General features: G+C 47.7%; 1 protein-coding gene across 3 annotated transcripts in view; it reads right to left on the bottom strand.

Annotated features, from left to right (window-relative positions):
- The window catches only part of POMGNT2 (protein O-linked mannose N-acetylglucosaminyltransferase 2 (beta 1,4-)), a 166,793-nt gene that overhangs the window by 62,633 nt on the left and 78,750 nt on the right, over positions 1–25,410 (bottom strand). The window lies entirely within an intron of this gene.

The raw sequence follows: 25,410 nt of genomic DNA, 5'->3' as shown, positions 1-25,410 counted from the left end.
CCTATCGGTGATTAAGAATTTGTTGACTGACACTCTGAACAACTGTGATTGGTCCCAAGTCGGTATCAGCTTCTGACATTGCTGACTTAAGAAAAGACAGGCTAGACTGACCGGCTGTCATTATCGGTCATTGATATCAAGGGATTTATGAAAGGCATGATGTGTTCAACGGCGGTCTTTAGTGGAAGGCAGGTCCAGGATATTAGGAGGTCCAGGAAAGGACGGAACCAGCCATTTACAGTAACTTTAAATAAAAGAGGGCAGGGCTCGTGTCTGTCCAGCAACTCAGGGGACTCGGTAATTCATGAGAAAAGTATTGCTGGTACCCTTAGCTGCCAGAAGACTGCACAACACTGACACTTCTCAGTGACTGAATGTTAAGAATCTCCCACTTGGGGTTTCACTCCCCAAGGGTAGAGAGTTTGAGCAGTCAATAGTCAACCTCGGAAGACAATGTAAGTTTACAAACTGAGGGGGAGATAACCTCGTGTGACTTTGTAAGGTTACAATCTGAGATAGAGATAACCTGGGATGACTATGTAAGGTTACAACTTGAGAAAGATAGCATCAGACTACTATATAAGGTTGCAATCTAAGACAGATAAGCTGGGACGACTATGTAAGGTTACAACTTGAGATGGAGATAGGCTGGGACGGCTATGTAAGGTTACAACTTGAGATGGAGATAGGCTGGGACGGCTATGTAAGGTTACAACTTGAGATAGAGATAAGCTGGGACGACTATGTAAGGTTACAACTTGAGATAGAGATAACCTGAGACTACTATATAAGGTTACAATCTAAGACAGATAAGCTGGGACGACTATGTAAGGTTACAACTTGAGGTAGATAACATCAGACTACTATATAAGGTTACAATCTGACCTAGTGATAAGCTGGGACGACTAAGTAAGGTTACAACTTGAGATAGAGATAAGCTGGGACAACTATGTAAGGTTACAATCTAAGGCAGATAAGCTGGGACGACTATGTAAGGCTACAATCTGAGATAGAGATAACCTCATACAACTATGTGAGGTTACAATCTGAACTAGAGATAAGCTGGGACGACTATGTAAGGTTACAATTGAAAACACAGATAATATCGTAGGACATGTAAGGTTACACCTTGAGATAGAGATAACCTCAGACTACTATATAAAGTTACAATCTGACCTAGAGGTAAGATGGGACGACCATGTCAGGTTATAATTTAAAACACAGATAATATCGGCCGACTATGTAAATTAACAATCTGAGATAGAGGTCTCAAGTTGTAAACTATGTACTACTATGTAAATTTACCATCTGAAACCGAGATAAGACATGAATAACGTACAGTCATTTGCAAAGTCCAATTCATGTTTTTCCTTCACAAGCACAAGAAGACTTTTACAGAAAAAAAATTGGATCGTAAACTTTGAACCCCAGCAAAAGCGCATTAATTCAGAAAAAACGTGAATTTCTTAAGCATGTCGCGAACTCAGCTTCCTCCACATGTGTAGCACTAAGACACATTTGCATTACAGATACATGCATACATGCATCAGAGGCCGCTCAGCACATGTTTAAGAAGCAGCACATGCAGATTCTTGAGCTCAGCAGTCAGTGTCTTACCTCGTCTATTACGTGTCAGCTGCATCTGGTGTCCAAGAGAAGCGGATGCCACATATGGAGTCGCGAGCTCAAAGATGGCCACTGGCACAGGTAGGAATTGCACCTCATCCTCAACTAAAGCCCATCACTTAAAATACTGCTGGATCATGGCCCTGAGCAGCCCGCAGCAATCTCACTAAGGACTGTCCTTTTTCAATGGAAGGTGCATGGGGTAGAGGGGGGGGGGCTTGCTAAGCAATCATTCTCTAAGCGATGCTAGAAACAAAGCAATCATTCATCTCTGCATCAATATCCATTGGCACGGGGTCCATGCAGCCATGTAATTTGACCATTGGCCACCGGTGAGGGCATTTGTTCCAGAAGCCTCTTGATCACTTACCCTAATACTCTCAAATTTCATCAGGTAAAATGGTACAAAAGTGGTTCTCTTGCAGGAAACAATGGAGAGGCATAAAAGTCACTTACACAACTTCATACTTCATCTCGTTTGGGTTGGGCACCAGTGATAGCATGCTGGTCTCCGTTTAAGTGGCACACACTTTGGGGCAGCAAGTCTACACAGCAGGCCCACCTGATACGCCTCATTCGTGAGGGCGCTGAGAAATGGTGGGGAGGCTGCACTTCTTGGCAGCCTGCCTCTACCTTTTACTCTTCCTTCTCCACCACCACCACCTCATGCTCAGTCACAACATGCTTCTCCTGCAAACAAAGAGCCAAACCCTGGCCCTTGCAGACACCAATTTTGTTGTCTGCATTGGTGCACAGAGTTCCGAAGAGGTCAAAGTTAAATTATTGAATGAGTGAAAGACCACCACAATATATTTCCAATTTCTGAGGACAAATCTAATAGCTTCTCAGATAAGAAGCTATAGTTAAATATTTGGAGGGAAACAACAGAAAATTCAAATAAATCTACTTCCGTCTGTTGGTAAAGTCCATAATGATAAGGTATCCCATAGCACCAGCAGAAAGTGTTGGTGTCTGTCGATGGCAAATGGGTTCCACCCATTAAGTCCACTAGGATTTTTCACATATGACTACCCATTTTTTTAGACCTTTACTGTGGGTGAATGTCACTACCCGAGTCTCATCCACAGTAAATTCATGGTAATTGGACTGAGCGTGCTTACTGACAGTGTCCACTTTTGAAGACAAGGCCGCGGCTACACAGCGAGGGTAAGAGGCACTGGGCTGGCTGGGCATTTGAGACTACCATAGAGCACAGCCCGGTAACTGCTCACAGTTAGCCTGCCTAAGAAAGAACTCGGCAGGGATTGGTGCTGTCCTGGGGTTGGCCCTAAAATATTAATGGCCATTAATAGAATGGCCAGTAGGGCTTACAGGAAAATCTGTAGTGCTTTCACTGTATTATACAAATAAACAAAATCCATCCTAAAGTGCAGTTTCACCCCACTCAGGTCTAAACAGTGCACCAACGTGTCACACTGAGGTAAAATATGCACGCCAAGTTCAAAGTTGCAATTCCCAATAACACACATCTGCATCATATGGGACTTTAGGAATGGTCATATTTTTCTGACTCCACTCATAATCAGATACCCTCCCTCCGCCCCCCCCCCCCCCCCCCCCCCTCACTGGGCAAAGATGATTACTCTGCTCCCCAGCAGAGGGAACAATGGCCTCCCCATGGAAAATAAGCAATTATCAGTATTTGACTAAGTTCCTGGGAGAGAGAGAGGTGGGGGTGAAGGGAGAATACATCTTCATCTGATAATTAGCTTGTCAAACTGCACTTGGGCTGGAACAGCCCTGTTTCACTAGAACAAAGGAGGAAGCGCAGAACTCTGGAGCCAACACCGGAGAGGCTCGCCTTTGAAGTTTTGGTGGGAAGTGCTCTGACTGAAGTCAGGTAGGGGTGATGCTAAGGCCCTTTTGCCATGATGGATTGTTCTAGAATGCTTTGCAAGACGGTTGGAACAAAGGTGGAGAGATGATGTGGCATCCTAAGACTGGCAAGGGGAGCCTCGCATTAAGAACATTCCACACCCACTTGAAAACCCCTGCACACGGGAGGGAAAATGTAGAAGTCCCTGCACCTAGGAGGTAACAATGGTGAAAAAGATACCCAGCTGAAAGCGGAAGCCTCCTGATGCCTTGCAGAAATGGTCTAAGGACTCTGTCACCAGCTGAACCCTTGAACTAGAATTAGTCTCTCCAGGACCCCCTTAAGCCCACTGTGGACTAGGCGGGAAAATACCTGGACTCCTCTGTCCACCCCACCTCCCCAGGTGCCCTGCAAGATGGCCAGAAGGCCATGGGGAATGCAGGCAGGAGGGTGTTCTGCTGGCTGGTTGTTGAGGGACTGCACAAGATACCCTGACGAGCACAAGAGCCAGGAACTAGAAACAGGAGACGGCTGGAGCAGGAAACCAGCAAACCCAGCTCCCACAAAAAGCGACACTTCAGAGGCCAGGAAGCCTCATGAAAATGCGTATGGCCACCAGGAGCAAAATGAGACATATGAAGAAAACTGGTCAACCAGGGACAGAGTTCTGAAGGTTTAAAGATGTAAACTTCAAAAAGATAACAAGCAGGTAGCACTCCATCAGAAAGTCTCTGATTGCCTGGGAGGGCCGAGACCTTCCTGTACTCATTTTGTACCCCCGGGGACTCTTATTTCCCAGGAGGCTGGTGCAGTATGGAATGGGGCCCAGGACCCCATGCCGGGGACCCGATGTGATTACAAGTGTCCCAGGGACTCTTTCAATGACAGCGGACCTAGACCCAGGGAAATGACTTTGTGTAATCCCTCTCCGGGGATTAAAGGGCAGCATTATTCACTTATTGCAAGCCACAGTACACCCATGGATAGCAGTTTACATCCCAGCATGTAATGTTCAAACTCTTTCTGCTGTCCCTACTTAAACCTTTACATTGAGAACATTAGGGAAATACACCTGCAATGAATCGGTGAACCAGCCTTGAACTTTCATGAGATAACCCTAGAGTACAAATGGGCTACTATGAAAGGACAAATAGCATAACTGTAAACAGGGCTTTAAGTGGAATTAAAAAAGTGGGGGGCTGGGGGTCTCTAAAAGGGGCGCGAGTTGTGTAATTAGAAACAAAACATGTATGAAACGAAACATCCTGGAAAATAAAGAGGAACTAAACTGCTGAGGTGGATTTTTGTACATTAATTGTTCAGATCAGTGTTTTTGCCACTAAAATTATGAATACAGAGCCTGATTAAGACTCGTTTCAATGTCCGTATTTAAATACTACCGGGTTTGAGACCCAGAGGGACCCGGCCCACTTAAAGCCCTGACTGAAATAATTCAAATGTACTGCCTAGTGAAAGTAGGCCTCAGTACTTGTTAGCGCTATTAGAGTCAGTGATGTTTACTTGCCCTTAAGCTGGACTGCACAGGTTTGGTATAGCTATTACATCATAAATGAGAAGACTGGCTCTTAACGTCGTCATAGTAAAATATTGAATATCCTTAGGAGCGTGGCACGGGTCTCAAGCCCAACAAACAGTAGGAGTACAGCGGTTCGGCTGCTCCAGCGCTACCTCATTTTACGGTTCCGTCCCCGTGTCTGTGCTCGTAGCATCATGTACTGAGGTAGCCTTGGAACTCAGAGTCATGATAGTACCTGCATTCTATGCACTGGTTTTGGCATCCAACAAATCAAATTCTTAAAACGAAACCAGACTAAACCTATGGGACTACGGGAAACCGCCCGCTACCATCCAACTCGTTCTTTAGAGGAAGCCACATTCATTCCTCCCATCCATACTCCATGGCTGAAGTTTTAATGTTCAAGGTGGGCCCACCAGCCCGGTGCACTCAATCCCGAGAGGCTTGCATGTATGGCTAATGAACAGTATCTTGCTTGGCAACGGGTGATGGTACTGATGTTGACAAAGTTGTGGTACTTCTCCAGGGCACGCCTCCTGAAATAATAAATGTCCAGGCAAGGGCTGCCTGTGCGCTCTGCTCAGGGAGGCTGATGGGTAGGAGTGCAGTCAGCCTCCAAGAACATTTCACCACACACACACACACACACACACACACACTCCACCTTTACAGAGACTTTACCACTGAATGCGTTGTGATGTGATCGCAAATGACAGAGAGTCTCAACCAAGAACCACTAGACCTGGACAGATACACAAATTAACTTCTTGCTCAAGAAGGCCGCTTTTAAACACCGCTGTCAGACTGATCCTCGACCTCCCGCACCGAACCCACACCACATGACTCCTCAAAGAGCTCCACTGACTCCCCATCCAGAACCGCTGCCAGTTCAAACTTCTCATACACGCACTCAAGTCACTGCACAACACGGGACCCACATGCCTCAATCACCGGCTTCACTTCCACCAACCCACCAGACAACTTTGCTCAGCATCACCTTCACACGCACCCCTCCTGCATCCACAGAGGCAGAACGGGAAGTTGATCATTCTCCTACCATGCTGCCAAATCCAGTAACTCCTGCCCCCAACACACCGGGGCCCCCTCCTCACTTCTTGAATTCCGCAAGAAGCTGAAGACCGGGCTCTTCAATAAGTCTTCTTGCAGGACCATCGAGACTAGCTAAATTCAGCCCCAGCCTCACCACACGCCTACACTCACCTACTCAGTGCCTGGATACCCTCACGGGTGACAAGCAGCGCTCTACAAATCCGCCTTACATTACATTGCCTTGAAAGCATTATATTATACTGCAGTTAATATTTGTAGGCTAGTCATCAAACTTTGAGTGGTCAGTTATACACTTTATGCTGAATATTGTATACATTTGATGACTTTTTTCTTCTAGAATTTTGGTTCATTGATGTACTATCATGAGCACATTGTATATATTAATGTCAATCATATTTTCGTGATTTGTTTTTCAGCACTTAAGAATGACTTCCATTTTATTTCGTCGATTTGTTGAGATATTGGCAATGCCTTTCAGAATAGACCTCTGATGAAAGGCCACCTGAGTCCGTGCACTGGGGTCATCGAGTAGTTTAATAACCGGAATAAAGACTATCTGAGAAAAATGTGATTTTCTAAAATAAAAGAGAATCATGGAAATATAATTGTTTACGTTTTTCTTGCACTCTAGAATATGTACATTAAGCCCATTGGGCTACAAGGCTGAGCATTTGGTTATTTTCCTGGCCCTGCCCGGAAATTTAGTTGTCAATTTCACCAACTGTACATCTCAGCAACCTGAAGACCTGTGTAGGCGGAACATCGACACATCTGTACCCTGCATGATACAGCAAACAATACACAGAAATTGTGAACATCTCATGAAGATGCACTTGAGAGCAGAGAGCCGAAGGGATGCCACCAGTATTTGGTAGTGGGTGTGCACAAGACAAGGTAACCAACTACATCCCACAGAACCCTATGCAACATATTACACAGCTTACGCATTCGGAGCATCACCCAACTCACTACAGTACCTACCATAATAGTAAATGAACAAGCAACTTACCTTCGGTACTGCATTATCTGGTAGAGACAATATCTAGCTTCAGATTCCTTACCTTTGATTTCCCCAGGTGTCAGGCTGGATCCAGAACCTTATGCACGAGTACCCGTTGCGCGTGCTGTTGGGTGGCTCCATTCGGCACTGTGTGACGTTGTCGGCGTTGTTAGCATCGGCTAAGATGTCACGGTTACCTATATAGGAGCCACTTAGGCGCGCAGATGTCAGTACTTTTCACTTTTCCACGCCAGAAGCGCAAAGCCATGAAGTGACTGACTTGATTGTGTAGGGCCCTGAAAAGGGAGCAGCCCTAACAAACGAGTCCGCAGGGAGCCATGGGCTGGTCTGTAAGGAATATGCAGCTAGATATTGTCTCTCCCAGATAATGCGTTACCGAAGGAAAGTAAATTGTTCATCTGATAGAGACTTCTAGCATCAGATTCCTAACCTTCGAATAGATACCCAAGCCATACCATCCTGGCGATGGGCTGTGGACAGATCTCACACTAAGAAGTCCTACAGGACCAAATGTGCAAAATGCCCGTCCATGCGGACATGGCCAGGCAGTAGGGCTTAGCAAACGTGTGCAAGGATGCCCACGTTGCTGCCTGGCAGATGTCCAGGACTGGGACACCCGAGCCAATGCCGTGGTCGCGGCCTTACCCCTGGCAGAATGAGCTTGCAAGCCCTCAGGGGGATGCTTCTTAGTCAGGGCGTAACAGATCTTGATGCAAAGAACAACTTAGTGAGAAATGGTCTGTTTTTGCACTGCCCAACCTTTTTTAGCTCTCACGTATCCCACAAAGAGTTGGTCGTCCACCCAGAACTCTTTTGTGTGGTCAAGGTAGAACAATAGCGCTCTTTTTGGGTTCAGACAGTGGAGATGCTTCTCCTACTTAGAGGGATGCGGGGGAGCAAAAATGAAGCCTGAGTGGGAAGCACCACTTTATCTGCAAAGACCATCATATATGGAGGCTTGGATGACCATGCCTGCCACTCACTCACCCTCCGAGCCGATGTTATTGCCACCAGAAAGGCAGTTTTGATGGTAAGCAGTCGGAGGGGACAATTATGCAAAGGCTCGAAAGGAGCGCACATAAGAAAGGTGAGAATCAAACTAATGTCCTAACGTGGCATGACAAAAGGCGTTGGTTGAAACATACGTACAAGCCCATTTAAGTATCTATTTACAACAGGAGATTTAAACAAAGAGGGTTGGTCTGGCAGCGACAAGAAAGCAGACAGAGCAGAGACAACTCTTGAAAGTACCCAACGCAGAGCCCTGCTGGGCAAGGGTAAGAATGAAAAGAGTAGATAAAGAGGCAGAAAGAAAATCAATAGACTTTTCTATACAATATTTTACAAACTTTTGCCAACCACAGACGTATACCGTCTTAATGGAGGGCCGCCTGGCCGCCAAAATAGCCTTCAATACTTCAGGAGGAAGGGAGAAAGCTATCAACTGGTGCCACTCAATCTCCAAGCATAGAGGCAAAGAGTTGATAGGTTCGGGTGGAGGACCCTCCCCTGCCGCTGCGACAGAAGATCCTCCCCGAAGGGGTAGCCTGATCGAAGGATCAATGCTCATTTTCAGAAGCTCTGGATACCAGACTCTCCTTGCCCAGTCCGGAGCCACAAGAATGACTTGGGCCCGGTCATTCTTGATCTTCTTGAGAACTCTGGGCAGAAGTGGTATGGGCGGAAGGGCATACAGTAGGCCTGAGCTTCATTTGGGACGAAAAGTGTCGCAGAGTGATAGCCACCTTGGAAACTCCAGCGCGCAAAACTGTTGACATTGTGCGATCTCTACGGAGGCAAACAGATCTAACTAACCAAAAACAGATCTAACTAACCAAGGCTCTCCCCACCGTTGAAAAAGACCTTGAGGCACCTCCGACTGGAGACACCATTCGTGATGCACAAGGCATCGATGGCTGAGTTTGTCTGCTCTGGCATTCAGAGACCCGCCAGGTGTTGAACCATCAAGGTTATGCCCTGATGTTCCAGTCATGTCCAGAGATGCAGGGCCTCTTGAAAAAGGGTCCACTACCCCACCCTGTTTGTTGCAGTAACACATAGTGACTGTTGTCCGTGAACATCTGCACCAACTTCCCCTTGACAGAAGGAAGAAATGCTATGAATACCAACCGGATCGCCTCAAAGCTCCAACAAATTGATGTGGAGCCCTGACTACGCCAGAGACCTGTGTCCTCTCAATCAATCAATCAATCAATCAGGGGTTTGTAAAGCGCAACTACTCACCCGTGAGGGTCTCAAGGGGTGGGGAAAGGGAGCTCCGTAGGGTGCTGGGGTCATCTGAAGAGTCAGGTCTTTAGGTCCTTCCTGAACTGAGGCAGTGTAGGGCATTGCCGGAGGTGGAGGTCGTTCGAGGTACTGGCTGCGAGGTAGGAGAAGGAATTTCCACCCGTTCTGGTCTTGTAGATAAGTGGGATGGTGGCCAGAGAGAGGTTGGCTCATCGGAGGTTTCTCTTGGGTGCGTGGAAGGAGAGGTGATTGTTTAGGTATGCTGGTCCGATGTTGTGGAGGGCAATGTATGCGTGTGTGAGGAGATTGAAGGTTATTCTGCTTTCGATGGGGAGCCAGTGGAGATCGCGGAGGTGTTGGGCTATGTGGTTGTGATGGAGGATGTCTAGGATCAGTCTGGCTGCGGTGTTCTGGAGCTTGCAAAGGAGTTTTTTGTTGATTTGGCGTAGAGGGCATTGACGTTGTCCAGTCTGCTAGTGATGAGGGTGTGGGTGACCGTTTTCCTGGATTCGGAAGAGATCCATCTGATCATTTTTTAGGAGTATGCGAAGGGTGTTGAAGAAGGCCGGGGATACGGAGTTGATCTGGCGGTTCATAGTGAGTGATGAGTCTAGTATGATGCTGAGGTTTTGTGCATGGTCTTTCGTGGTGGGGGGTTCCGAGGGCAGGGGGCCACCAGGTGTCATCCCATGCTGAGGGGGTGGATCCCAGGATGGGGACTTCTGTTTTTTTGGAGTTGAGTTTAAGGCAGCTCTTCTTCAGCCAGGTGGCGACAGCTTTCATCCCTTCTTGGAAGTTGTGCCCGTGATGTTGGATTTCTTGGTGAGGTAGAGGATGAACTGAGTATCGTCAGCATAGGAGACACTGTTGAGCCAGTGGTTTCTGACAATGGTTGTAAGGGGGCCATGTAGATGTTGAAGAGCGTGGAGCTGAGGGAGGATCCCTGGTGTACTCCACATCTGGTCTCTGTCGGTTCTGAGAGGTACAGGGAGTCTAACTCGCTGAGTTCTGCCAGTGAGAAATGAGCATGTCCAGTCGTGGGCCTTTCCCCGGATGCCAGGATTGTGAAGTCTGGTGGCTAGTGTGCGGTGGGAGACGGTGTCGAAGACAACTGAGAAGTCCAGGAGGATGAGGGCTGCTGTTTGGCCCTGGTCGAGGAGGGTGCAGATGTCATCGGTGGTGGCGAGTAGGGCGGTCTCGGTGCTGTGGTTGCTTCGGAATCTGGATTGGGAGATGTCCAGGACGCTGTTGGCTTTGATGGAGTTTGCTAGCTGGGTGTTGACGGCCTTTTCGATGACCTTGGCTGCAAAAGGAAGCAGTGAGATAAACCTGAAGTTCTTGAGGTCCCTCGGGTCAGCGGAGGGTTTCTTCAGGAGGGGGTTGACTTCGGGGTGTTTCCAATAATCGGGGAATGTGGCAGTCTGGAGGGAGCAGTTGATCGTCCGGCGTAGTTCGGGTGCGATGGCTGTGGCGGCTCTGTGGAAGATGCGGGGGGGGACAGGGGTCTGAGGGTGCTCCAGAGTGGATGCTCTTCATGGTCTTTAAGGTGTCTTCCGACGTGGGCGGGGTCCAAGTGAGTAGGGTCTGTTAGGTGACATTGCTAGGGGTTGGGGCTGAAACGGTGCAGAGGTCTTGGTTGTTGAAGTTGTCGTAGAGCATCTTAATTTTGAGGTGAAAAATGGTGCTGAGTCTGTTGCAGAGGTCTTGGGAGTGTGGGACGTCTGTTGTTTCGCTCCTGGGTTTGGCAAATTCCTGGATGATGGAGAAGAGTTCTTTGGAGTTGTGAGCGTTGGTGAGGATTTGGTCTTGGAAGAAGTTCTTCTTTGTGGATTTGATGAGTTGGTGGTGTGCTGTGATGGCTGTTCTGTAGGCAGTGCGTGCTTCTGGGGTTTTGCTGTTCCTCCATGCCTTTTCAAGTCATCAGCTGGCACGTTTGGATTCTTGGAGTGCAGGGGTTAACCCGCTTGCTTTCCTGTTGTGTCGTCTTGTAGCTTTTTTGAGGGGGGAGAGTGTGTCGGTGCAGTTAGTAATCCAACACTGGAGGTTGCTCGCAGCAGTATTGGCGTCTGGCATCATTGGAGGTGGAGTGCTGGTGAAGGCAGAGGTGAGCTGTTCTTCAGTGACTTCGTTCCAGCTCCTGCAGGGGAGGCGGAGCGCATGCTTGTGTATGGTGGGTTTTCTGAAGGAGAAATGGATGAAGTGGTGGTCCGTTCAAAGAAGTTCTTTGGTGTGGTTGTAGGAAACGCTGTTTCCTCTTGCGAAGACTGGGTCGAGTGGGTGTACCACTGTGTGCGTGGGGGCGGTGACGAGTGTTGGAAAGGTTCTCTAGGAGAGGGGTGGTGTTGGGGTCATCGTGGTTGTCCAAGTGGAAGTTTAGGTCTCCGAGTAGTATGTCGTCTGTGGAGGCGAGGGCGTGGGGTGCGAGGAGGTTGGCGATGGTGTCAGTGAAAGGAGCGCAGGGGCCAGGCGGTCTGTAGATGAGGGTTCAGCTGAGAGTCGTTTTGGAGTTGGTTTGGACCTTGACGTGGAGATGCTCCATGAGAGTCGTGGCGTCGACAGGGTTAGTGGTTGTCCTGCGGAGGGAGCTTTTGCGGATGCTGGCGATGCCTCCTCCTGGGTGGGTGGGGCAGGATCTTGTATCCGTCGGGGATGGCGGTTGCGATTTCGGGCGCAGAGTTGGTATTGGCCCAAGTTTCTGTGAGGAAGGCGATGTCAGGCATGAGGGTGCTGAGGAGGTCCAAAATTTCTATGGCGTACCTGTGTAGAGCGCGCACGTTGAGGAGGATGCAACTCAGTGGTTTGTGTGCGGTGGTGCCTGGTAGGCTGGGGGCTGCTGCTGGGGTCCGACTGGTGGGTGAAGGTGCAGTGGCAGTGTCGGCAGGAGATTGGGCCTTGGGTGTTGTTCGGTTTCGAAAGCTGGCAGTTGCTGCTGCGTCTGGGGTTGAGAGCACGAAAGGTGCTGGCGTCGTAGCGGAGGCGGGTCGGGGGACCAGGGTACCTGGCGCAGGTCGCGGAGGGGCGCAGACGGGTTTGCCTTTGGGGCGCCAGCGGCACGGCCGTGCCGTGGCAACCATTACGTAGGGGTCGGGGGGAAGTCAGTCAGCTGGGAGGCGGGAAGGACATGCTGGAGGGGGGAGGGGCCGTGGGAGCAGCAGCGAGTGCGGGAAACGCAAAAATGGAAAAATAGAGCAAAGTCAGAAGAAGGGAGCAAAAGAGAAAGAGGGAGCAAGAAGTGAAAAAGAGAGAGCAAAAGAGAGAAAAGAGGGCACAGAAAAAAGCGGAACAGCAGAAGAGAAACGTGCTCTCCCACTGGCTCACTAGGGATGAGGCGCAGGCAGGAGCCTGCAGGTGGAGGAGGGCCTTGAACACTTACTACCGAAGTGCACAGGTCTCTCAGGGCAGCACTTACTGGTGGAGGTGCGCAAAGGAGAGCAGGCACACTGACAAAGTCCCCTGATCTCCACCTCTCCCAGATGGCCAATCCATCCCAGAAGGGGCGCATCTGTCACTACTGTAAATCTGGTTGGGGAAGGGAGAGGGGTCTGCCTCTGACCCAATCGCAGTTCGATAACCACCACTGTAAGTGTTTCACAGCTCCCTCCGAGATCTGGAGCATGTTAGTTAACGATTCACTAGATGCTGCGCCCACTGGAACTTCAGGTCCCACAACAGACCCCACATACGCCATCTGACATGCTTTATCAACAGGATGCAGGAGGCCATGAGGCCCAGCAGCCTCAGAGTCAGACTCACTGAAATCCTGGATAGAGACTGAAACATCAGTATCATAAACTGAATATCCTGGACTCGCTGCTTGAGAGGATAAGCCCGAAAGTGCACTGTGTCCAGAACAACTCTGATGAAAGGGAGCATTCAAGAAGGAGTCAGGTGTGACTTTGGCACATTTATAGAGAACCCCAGTGAATGCAGGAGGTCCACTGTAGTCTGAAGGTGGGAGACAACAGCTTTGGACGAGGACTTGAAGGTATGGGAAGACTGAAATCCCTAAACTGCGCAGATGAGCTGCGACCGTCATCTTCACCTTGGTGAACACACGAGGAGCACTGGTAAGGCCAAAAGGTGACACAGTAAAATGAAAGTGCTCATGGCCTACCTTGAACCACAGGTAACGCCTGTGACCGGCAGGATGGGGATGTGAAAATATGCATCCTGCAAGTTCAACGCTACCAGACAGTCTCCTTGGTTTAGAGCAGACAAGACCTCAGCCAACATAAGCATCTTGAACTTTTCTTTTCTGAAAAAGTGACGGTCTGAAGATTTAAAATGGGCCGTAACCCTTTGTTCTTCTTTGGAATCAGAAAGTAGCAGGAATAGCAACCACTGCCCACTTCTGAAACTGGAACCCTCTCTTTAGCCCTCTTGACCAGGAGAGCTGTAACTTCCTTTTGGAGTAAAGTTAAATGATTCTCTGCCAGCCATTCCTGAAGTGGCGGGATAGGAGGAGCAAAAGACAGGAAAGGCAGCAGATAGCCCTCCTGAACGATCTGCAAGACCCACTCGTTCGATGTTATAGACCTCCAGTGAAAGAGATGATGGATTCTCTCTCCAACTGGCATGGTCTTGCAGAGTCAGACTAGGAGTGGTTGGAGCCTGCGGCTGCCGAGGGCTGGGTGGCAGACTATTTCTGGCTTCCATTCTGAGGTCGGAATGAGCAGCGTCCACATCCTCACACAACGTGGGAAGTCTGCGCAGGACGGTAGCTGGGATACGGTTGGCACGGCTGAAAACCCCTTCCATAGCCACGAAAGTGGCGAAAGCTAGACTGGCCAAAGGGTGTTACTGAGAGGCCCAAAGATCTGGCCGTAGAACGAGAGCCCTTGAAGTTCTCCAAGGCCAGGTCTGCCTTCTTTCCAAAGAGACGAGATCTGTCAAAGGGCATGTCCATCAAATTAGCCTGGACATCGCCCGAGAAGCCAGATGTTCTTAACCAGAGGTGGCACCATAAGGCCACTGTCAACGAAATCACTTTGCCCAGCGAGTGAGTCATGTCAAGGCCACAGCTAATGTTGAATTTTCCAGCATCTCCCCTGTCCTTCACCACCTGGGAGATTACAACTCGGGCCTTCCCCGGGACCTGTGGCAGCACTTGCGCAACCGTCTCCCAAAGGAAGTGGGAGAAATGGCCAAATAAGCATGCAGTATTCACTGACCGCAATGCGAAGCAAGTGGAAGAAAACATATTCTTACCAAGTGTTTCCAGCCTCTTGGATTCCCTGGATGGTGGTGTGGGGCGTACGGGAATGTGCCATGGGAAGTCGAACCCTGCACCACCAAGCTCTCAGGGTTGGGGTGTTTGCTGAGGAACCTTGGTTCACCCAGAGCTGGGAGATGGTGGCGTGCAATAGTCCTGCAAAAGCACTTTGGTAAGAAGATTAGCCCTGACCTGCACGGAGGGCAACTCCAGTCCAAGGACCTCAGCTGCCCTCCGTACCACCATGGCTTAAGAAGCTCCCTCCTCCGTAGCCACAGTTGTCGGATTTAGCATGCCAGTATCTGGGGATGTGTCTAGTCCACTGGCCTCCCCAAGTTCCTCATATTGGTCCATCTGTTCTACAGATACATCCTGGTGTTCTAGAGGGTCCATAAAACCCTCCCAGGCCTCTCCAGTGCTAGAAAAGTCCTGAAAATGACCAGGCGATGACATAGAACCTCTGGGTTCTGCCGGAGTCGGCGTCGAGCGATGCCGATCCGACTCATTGGGGATAAGGATGGGGCTGGCACTGCTGGTAGGCGCCAGTGGCACCAATGGCACTGACTTCGGGTCTGAAGCCGGGGAAGGTTGCATAGGTACGACGTGCGTTGACCCCGATTGGATCCATGAGGCCCCACCGGTGCTATGGCCGAAGCTTACAGCATCGAATCCAATAGGGCCCCTTTTGACCCCATGGGGACCGAAGGCTCACCAGAGGGGTCGTCCCACTTAAATATGTGGGGCATGGCCTCGTAAAATTCTTTTATGGAGAGAGGCACAAAGTGAACCCTGACTCCGGCTCCGCAGAACCGTGCCTGGAGCGGTGGTGTTACTTACCTCGTTCATGGACGGACGACAGTCGAGGCAAAGATGAAGTCCGCTTAGACTTCTTTTTCTTGTGCCTCTTCCCAGATTGTCTTCAAGACCTCGAGTAGAAGAAAGAGGAATTTGGACTCTGGGAGAAGTCACGCGACCTCTTCTTCGATTGGGACCGGGATCTCCGTAGAGTCTCACTGATCGGTGTCAAATGACGGGCCGCAAGGAGCTTCATAGCATGCTCCCGCAAGGCCTTCCGAGCCATGGCCTGACAGTCTGAGCATGACTGAGCTGTGGTCACGCTCGATACACCAAAGACATACAAGGTGGGGGTCGGTTACCGATTTGACACGGTGACAGGCACCACACAGTTTGAACCATGTCTTCTTAGAAGACATCCCTCGACAGACAGAAAAAGTTATGGTCGATAAAAAGCAGAAAAAACCTGCCGAAAAGTGACAGAGGGATAGCTCTTCCGGGATCAGCGCTTAACTGGCACAGAAAGAAGAGAACTGACGTCTGCGCGCCTTGGTGGTGCCTATATAAGGGGCCGCGACGTCATAACCGGCGCTAACGATGCTGACGACATCACGCGGAGCCGAATAGAGCCACCCGACTGTGCGCGCAAAGGGTACAGCTCACGCAAAAGCTTTCAGATCCAGCCTGATACCTGGGGAATTCGAAGGTAAAGAATCTGCAGCTTCAAATCTCTATTAGATATTCGAAAGCTCTAACAGAACACACTACTCAGAACAACACTTCCATACCATTAGAGTTCAAATGCACCATATAGCTGGAGTTCACAGAGACAACAGCACTCCCCTCTTCATGAAACAAAACATAGAACAATATACTGCTCAAACACATCACATTAAACCAACAACAACCAAAAGACCCACAGCTGGAATGATTTAAAAGGATGTTATGGACGCTAATAAGATGTTATAGTGTCAATTAACTCCTACACGTCCTTGACAATGGCCATATCAAATCTCACATGACACATCCACAAACTGGTAACTCCAGCTACATACACAAAACAGCACACATCAGTATAACGCACTCACCATAAACATGCATACAAAATATCAACAGCACCCATGCACTGATGATTTCACTTAATACAAAAAAAAAGTCTGGTCTGTGACGGAATTATTGTTATCAGGACGTGAACCTGCCAAACTATACAGCACTGCGAGCCAAACTAGTGGCAATATCGCACTACGCAAATTTCTCGTAAATACATAAGCGTACCATGACAAAGCCTAACTGAGTAAAACAAACATCAAACGTTTCCTCATAAAACCATACAGCAGAGTGTTTGAAATCCAAACCAGGATTTCCCAACATTGTGATCTGTCACCACAAAGGGTTTTTGAGATGGAAAACTTCTAACTATAGCATGGCTCCTAAATTATTCCAAACTGGAAATCAAACAAAAATAGCCATCACATACAGAAGATGATCTGCTGTACTCTGAGGGCACCATTTTGGTGTGAATTGTTTGCTCTTCTTTGGGTACTTCCACATTCAATTCTGAATGGGCATTGTTGATTAATACAAAAAGCTCTTGGTCTGCGGTGGATCCAGCAGGACATCCAAAGTAGAGAGAGGACAGCGTGGTGGATACACAAGGAGGTTTACTGTAAAAAGAGAATGTGGGATGGATACACAAGGACCACTACGGTACAGCGAGGACAGTGAGGCGGATGCACACGGAGGACTACGGTACAAGGAGACCGTGAGATGGATACACAAGGAGATTTGTGTGACATAGATTCACAAGCAAACGTCTATAGTGCAGAGAGGACAGCTTGGTGGATACACAAAGATGCATCTGTCTCACAGTGCTTTCTGTATCAGAGGCCTATGATGGACGATGAAAGAGGTCTCTCATGCTTCAGGGGCTTAGGAGAGACTTGATGCAATCTGCCTCTCACCCTCCAAACTGTGCAACCTGCTGCTGTGGCTAGCAGCAAAGCTTCATCGCTGCATTAATACTTGAGTAGCTCATAGAGTGCAGTCATTAATCACTTTCAATACACACAATGGTTTACATTGAACTGCAGTATTAGGGGAGAGGGAGTAATTCCGGCACTAGAAAATGGAACCCCCAGCCAGCCTTGACTCGTTAGTTGGAACTGATGGAGAAACCCTGAACTGCCTGAGGGCCATAATGTGCTGCTGACTCATCAGTGGTTCTTGGGTCGAGGCGCAGGGTATGTGCTCCCTTCTCCCTAGATCTGTGCTTTTCACTATTGAAACAGGAGCCCTTCCCCCTCTCGTGTGAAATTGACAGTGGGAGGTATTAGAGTAGACTCTAGGGACCTGAGGAAACAGGGCTAACCCTATCAAAGAGCATAACTTGTCAACAACTAAGAGGGTTGTGTAGGAGAAGCAAGTGTATGAAGACTTAAAACTAAGGCTAATGGGCCGACCAAAGCAGGCTACATAAAAAGCTTCTCAAAAAGCATTTACAATTGGCAAGCTGGGGTAGAATGGATAAAAGCATTGGCAAAGTCAATAGGACTCGGCTATATTGACTTTGCCAATGGTTTTTCGCGATGCTCTACAACATCCCCAATCTTGTGTGGCATGGATGACGAATAATTTAAAAAAAGGCCTACGACATGGCCAACCGCCTCATTTTGTAAGTGTGTGCACCACATGCATACAAAATGACTAGGCATTTTTTTTCTTTATTCTTTATTTACTGATCCGAGTCGGAGTCTGAGTTTTATTTTTAAAGCGGATGGGGGTAGCACGGGGAGACTACACGAGGAGCAGAAGCAACACAGTGACGGGGGTGTAGAGAAAAAATAAAGGTGCAGGTGAGGGAAGCAACACAGAGGGTGGAGGTGGGGTGTAGAGAAAAGCAAACTGGCAATAGATACTAACGGGGGACTTGGGGGAGAAAAGCAAAAAAACGAGAGAGAGCAAAGTGAAGCTGAGGAAGAAGCACAGGGGTAACAGTCAGATATCAACACAGAGAGGAGAAGAGGGAAGAAAAGCACACTAGGGAGACTGCTGGAAAAGAAAATACATGCAATCTGGTGATCTTGTGGAGTGCCTAGGACAATATAAAAATAGTTATTCCCTAAAAGTGAGCAGCGTGGAAACATAAGTAAATTGGCAAAGGGACATATGAATAAGTTACTGATCTTCGGTAACGCTCTTTCTGGTGGATACTCTATCTAACCACAAATTCCACACCTTATGACTTTTGACCCAGGTGACAGATTGACCTAGAAACTCAAAAGCAGTTCTCCTGCATGCCAGTGGAAGGCATCGTGCGGCTCTGCATCAACATTGTTCCTTTCTGGAGATGCCAATTGGGGCTGCATATAAGCACCATCCAGTCGCACTGACATCACTTGCTCTTGAAGGCTTGTCCCAGCCCTCTCCTACAGAGTCCCTCAGCAAATTGCCTTGATCAGTGTGCAGATCTCTAGTTTAGGACTTTTTAAATGAAAAAAAGAGCCCATTCACCAGAAAAGGGAGGTGGGTGGGTCAGTGAAGAATCTCTGGTTCAGTACAGTATCCCCTAGAAAGAGCTGTTGTAGGGTTTACTTGGAACCTCCATTTTAGCTTCTCATTTTCACTTAGCATCTTTTCTAATGGTTTCCCCATTGCAAGAATGTGCTATGCACACATTTAATTCTGATAGAACTGGTCGCCTTGTAGTTTGCACAGTTAGTTCCAGTGTCGCACAACTCAGGAGACAACTCCTCTGCTTCAGTCCTAATTAAAACATATTTCTGCACCTCTGGCAATATGCGATAAGCTTAAAGATTTATTATAAAAACAGCTTCAGCTTCCATGTTGAAATCAGTGAGAGGTTCTCTTCTCGCCAGAATCATCATGGAACGTTGCGGCTGAGCTGTGATTGAAATGTAGTTCTGCTATCCCCAGCCTTCATCCTGAGAAGGAAGATAGCTGTATACACGGACGGAGGTGCATTTGTGGATGCACTGAGCCTGGCTTCCTGAAATACAGTACCACGGGATGGAGTTAGGTAATTCCAACAGATGGGTGCTCTCGATATGCTTTCTCGATCACATAGAAAGTAGTAAGAGATAGAAGTAACATTATGAACAATTAGCATGGTTAAATTGCTTGTGGTTTTCCCCATTGTATTAACGCTTTTAACAATGATGTGTGTCATTTTTCTAATAATCACAGTTTATGTTCTTCATAGCTTTTCAAAAAGGTTTGAAAATGCAAAATTGTATTGTTTCTTTGTGAAACTTTGGGCATGCAAAAGTGACACACTAAAGACTTAGATCTGTTTCCACGATTTCCTTGGGAATCCGAGTCATGTTCTTGAGAGTCATGTTCTAGTTTACTGACAACATCTATAACGCTGTCATGTTAGGGGTTTAGATCCAGTACTGAGAGCTAGCCAAAATAGACCAACATTTACTGATTATATAAGACTCAGTCTCTGTATTATGAAGTTTTGTTGTCCTAAATACACAGTCCTACTAGATTGATAGAACCGTATGACACTTCTAACTGCAGATCATCACCTTATACCTAGATAAGAAATCAGTGCCTCCCAAGGTGGTGAGTCTGTGAAATGATTCAGACCAAAAAGTCAAATAGGACAGAATGGTCAAAATGCCCACTCCAACGGACTGGTCAGTCAAGACAATAGTGCTTTGTGAAAGTGTGCACTGATGCCCACGTAACGGTGCCTGTCCTAGACAGATATCCAGGACAGGCACTCCACGTGCTAGTGAATACTAGCAGCCTTGGCTAGAGGGGAATGAGCCCTCAAACTTTCAGATGGCTGCTTCCTAGCTAGCGTGCAGCAGATATTTATGCAGATGTCTATCCACCAAGAGCAGCAGTAGTTTGATTGAGTACAAATGTACAAGGAAGCAAGGGAATAGACAGAAAATTAAAATACCCCCCACTTCTAACCAAAGCACTTATGGCACTAAGCAAACAAAGTAAGTCATCACAACCCTCATCAGAAGAGCTATATTGTATCTTTCATCCAAGCATCTATCGATTCAACCTTTCATCCCTCTATCCACCTGCTGATAGCTACTATTTCACATTTACATTGTCATCCATCATTCATTCACCACTCTACCTGCCTATCCATACCTAAACCTATCCATCCATCTCCAAACCAATCTGTTAAAACTATCCAGCCATCCAAGTATCTATCCATCCACCCTTTCACCTATCCATCTACCCTTTCACTATCTATGCTTCCATCTTTTCAGTCATTCATCTATCCATCCATCCTTTTCCTCGTCCATCCATCCATCCATCCTTTCACTACATCATCCACCCTTTAGCTCCATCCATCCATCCTCCCTTTTACTCAGAATCCATATTCTCACTAATCCATCCACCCTTCCACCCATCCATCCATCCATTTACCCTTTCACTCATCCATCCATCCTTCCTTTCACTCACTCGTTGAGCTACACTTTTATTCACCTGTCAATCAATTCACCTTCCCTTTCACTCATCCATCCATCCATTCCTTCCTTCATCCACCCTTTCATCCAACCATCCTCCCTCCCTTTCACTCATGCATCTATTCTTTCACTCATCCATCGATCAACCCATTTATCCATCTTTCCATCCACCCTTTCACTCATCCATTTTTTCACTCATCTATCCTTTCTTTCATCCATCCATCCTTTCACTCATTCATCCTTTCATCCATTTCCCCTTTCACTCTATCTGTCTGTCCATCCTCCCTTTCACTCATCCATTCATCCACCTTTCTGTCCCTCCACCTATCCATCCTTTCATTCATCCATCCATCCATTCTTTCTCTCATCCATCCATCTACCCTCCCTTTCATCTCATCCATCGTTACACCCATCCTTTTATTCATTCGTCTACCCATCCATCCTTTCACTGACCCATCTATCTTTTCACTCACATTCATTCATCTATCTTCTCATTCACTCACCTTTGTCTACCAAGTTACAGACTGAAGAGGCCCATCAACAACTTCACCCCATTGTAGCTGCTAAGGTTGGGGGTTCATGATGCCCCGGCATCCATCCATCCTTTCGCTCATCAATCTATCCACCCTTTCATTTTGTCCATTCAGCCACCCTGTTACTCACCCATCTGTCCATCTTTTCACTCTGTCATTCATGCTTTCACGCACTAATTCATTCAAACTTTCTCTCATCACTCATTCACCCTTTCACTCATCCATCTATCCATCCACCTTCCCTTTCATTCATCCATCCATTCTTTCACTCAGCCACCCTTTCCCTCATTCATCCATCCATCTACCCAGCGCCCTTTCACTCACCCATCCATCCACCCTTTCACTCACCCATCCATCCACCCTTTCACTCACACACCCATCCATCCATCCATCCATCCACCCATACTTTCACCCTTTCATGCATCCACCCTTTCATGGTATTTATGAGTCTCTGTCTGCTGAGTTGCAGACAGAAGAGGCTCATTAAGAACTTCATCCCCGCTGTAGTTGCTAAAGCTGGGGTTTACCATGCCCCTGCCCAGAAGTTCCGGATACGACACCCCCTGCCTGATCTGGTGCCACTAAAATCAGTCTTGATCTTCTTCAAAGCTCATACCAAGGGGTCTAAGGTGTGAAGATATACAGGAGCCCCAAGTTCCACTCTAGGCAAAATTTGCCTCTAGAAAAAGCCTTCTTGGGAACTTTGGTGCACAAAAATACGAACATTGCTCATTCTCGGTGGTGGCAAAAGATCAAGCCAGGGTTCTCTCCATTGCTGGAAAACGCTCTGCACCACGTCCAGGTGTAACTGGCATACGTGATCCAACAGGTGTTGGTGATTGAGCTCATCAAGTATGGCATTTAGAGATCCCACCAGGTGATTCACGACCAGAGAGGAAGTAGCGCGAGTAATTTCCAGTTCCTACTTTTAGGAACGAAACACTTTCTACAGCCCCTTTGGTTAAAAGGGCCTGCACTTCCTGCTGCAATGCGGGCATGTGCTTCTCTGTCAGTTGCACCGATGGAGGTGGAGGGTGAAGAAGGGTTGAAAATAAATAGGAGAGCGTAGCCCCACTTGCCAAGTTGAAGGACTCATACGTCTCAAGTGATGTCTAGCCACCTATGGAGGAAATGTCTAAACATGCCTCCTGCAGGGTGTGTGTACCTCGAAAAAGACACATTAAAGTGGTATTGAAGTTTAGGTTGCCAGTGAGGCAGGGAACTGAGCTGCAAGTTGTCCCTGATGGTGTGACCGTTGTCTTGAGGAGCTGGGACTCGGCCATTAAATGGATATGAAAATTGTGGTTTCTGGCGTAGGCGGTAATGAAAACCCCTAGCGTGCACCACAAAACAGGCCAGACTGTTGAAGAAATTGCCTGGTAGGAGCAGATAACTTATGAAACGCACTGTGGCATGACTTTCCTTAAAGCGCTCAAGGGCTAAGTCCACCTTCTCACCAAAGAGGCGAGATCCATCAAATGGCATGACCATTAAAGATGCCTGGAAATCCTAGAAAAGCCGATAAACCTCATCCATGAGTGGCACTGAAGCACCACACTTGTGCACATTGCCCAACCAAAGCAGTCAGATATGTCGAGGCCAGACATGAAAATTAATTTTGCTGTATCCCGATCGTCCTGTATGGTTTGAGCTAAATATACCCGTAGATCCTCCATAACTGCCAGCAGGATTTGTCCAACAGCATCCCATAAGATAGGACTGCGGTGGCCGAGGAGGCAGCTGGTATTGACTGAGCTTAAGGAAAGACTAGCAGACAAGGACATGCATTTGCCAAAGGTCTCTGTACATTTAGACTGAGTCTGGAGGAGTCGTAGGAACAGTGTTATGGTTGACTTTGCTGGTGGACTCCTGGACCACCTGACTCTCTGGTGCAGGGTGTTGGGTCAAGAAGTCAGGATCACCTGGTGCCGGTCCATGGCAGCAAGCTACCACCCTGTTGACTTTTGGCCCAGAGCACGGCTTTGCTTAAATACTCAAGAGGGAATTGGTGAAGGCCTTGTTGAATGGCAACAGAGGTTCAGCAGGTGCCTGACCAGGCTGAAGAACCTCTGTTAGAACACTTGTTACGGCCTCCATCGTAAGGAGCTGCAGGTCAAGGACCTATTCGGCCCTTCGCTTGACCATTGTGAAAGAAGTCCTCTCTTCTCTGGCAAGACCAGGGGTAGAGACAAGTTCAGTGTCTGTTGAGGTGTCCAAACCACTGACAACCTGTCATTTGGCATACCAATTGTACTCATCATATTGTGGGGCGAATTTGTCGTCCTCATTGCAGTTGTTTATGTCCAAAAGTGAGCCAAAGAACCTATGTAAGGTATGAGCTTTGCCACATGGTAAATGCAAAGCATCAGAAGCATTGGCTACAGGCTGCGCTCGAGTAAGATCAAAGCGTGGCTTCAGTCAAGGTCGAGATAAAGCCAGCTCAGAAAAGCACACCATATAGGTAACGTGTCCTCTTCTGGCATAAGCAGCATCAATGTGTGAGGATCTGGCGTAGGGTGTGGTGCCAGACCGAAGTCGGCACCGAGGCCGATGTGGCTCCATAAAGCTACCTATTGTTTAATACTTAAAAACTCCAAGCTACCCCTTAAAGCTCCCCTTCCCTTAAGGCTAAAAAAATGCTTACTACCCTTTAATGGTACCCTGCCCTGAACATTAAAAGTCTCTAAATACCACCTAACACTACCATTCACTAAACCATAAAACCCCTCTACTATCCATTATGTACCCTTTACTGAACCCTGAAAAATTCTTACTACCCCTTGATGCTACTCTTCCCTGAACCTAAAACCCAATTACTAGTCACTAGAGCTTCTGACTTTGGAACCTATTAACCTGGGTTCAAATACTGGCCCAGGAGCTTGGCTCAATATTGTGTGACTCTGGGCAAATCATTTGATCTACCAGTGAATTGTAATTGCATAATCTCCACTTGATGTACATGATCTAGAAGACTGTCTCCCAACACCCTATGTAAGGCGCAGAGCTCCGTTGCTTCCCAGCTAGGTTTATGCTAAATAAATAAGCATGCGTTAATAACGATACCTTCCCTCAACCAAAAAAAACCTTCACTGTCCCTTAATGCAACCCTTCCCTGAACCTAAAACCCCCTCAACATCCCATTATTGCTACTGTTCCCTGAACCCCCAACACTTCCCTGAACTCTATAAACTACTTACTAGCTTTTTATGATACCCATCCCTGTACCCTAAAAATACCGAACTACCCCTTATGCTACCCTTCCCTGAACCCTAAAACCCCTTACCACCCCTATACCTACCCTTTCCCGAACCTAAACACCCCTTACTTGCACTTACTGCTACCCTTCCCTGAACCCTAAAAAACCCTACCCCTTAACACTGCCCTTACTTGAACCCTGAAAACCTCTTACTACTCTTTTACACAACCAATCCTCTTGCTTCCCTTTAATGCTAGGCTTCGGGGAATCCTAAAACCCCCTATTAGTCCTCTGCCCCCTTCCACACCTCAATGTAAATGCTCCATGCTTGGAATGCCCACCAGATGCTGCTTTCAAGAAGGCCCAACGAGTCAACTTTTCAGGGGAATTTACTGTCAAATGGCACGTGTTTCTAGGACACAGTGTGTTTTGTGATTATAAGACAGTCCACCCAGTCACTGGGCCATGTGCTCTGAGGAATCTCTTGTGGACCCAAGGCGCACTCTCTCTAAAAAAGTTGAACACATTTGGCTGTGGAAAGGTGTGCACAGATATTGGCGGGAGGAGATGATCCGTAAAAAGGTGGCCTCAGAAGAAGCACTCCCAGGTGCCTTGTCATTATAAATGACCAAACTTCAATCAGCGGTTTGACACTTCAGGACTCTCTCTTGCCACAAGGAGCGAGGCGAACAAACACCGCAATGGCTTGAGCAGACTCAAAGACTGTATGAAGGCAGATCCTGTCTGTTGAGATGGTACCCAGTTAACACCTCTGGGACACAATCGGTCCTATTTTTAAATGTATGACTTCTACTTAATGAATGGCCGGAGAATGGACGCATGTTAAAAATAAACTAAAAACAAGCATTGGCAAAT

Source organism: Triturus cristatus, chromosome 10 (assembly GCF_964204655.1).
Source record: "Triturus cristatus chromosome 10, aTriCri1.1, whole genome shotgun sequence".
NCBI classification, from domain to species: domain Eukaryota; kingdom Metazoa; phylum Chordata; class Amphibia; order Caudata; family Salamandridae; genus Triturus; species Triturus cristatus.
This window is presented reverse-complemented; position numbering and strand designations above follow the sequence as displayed.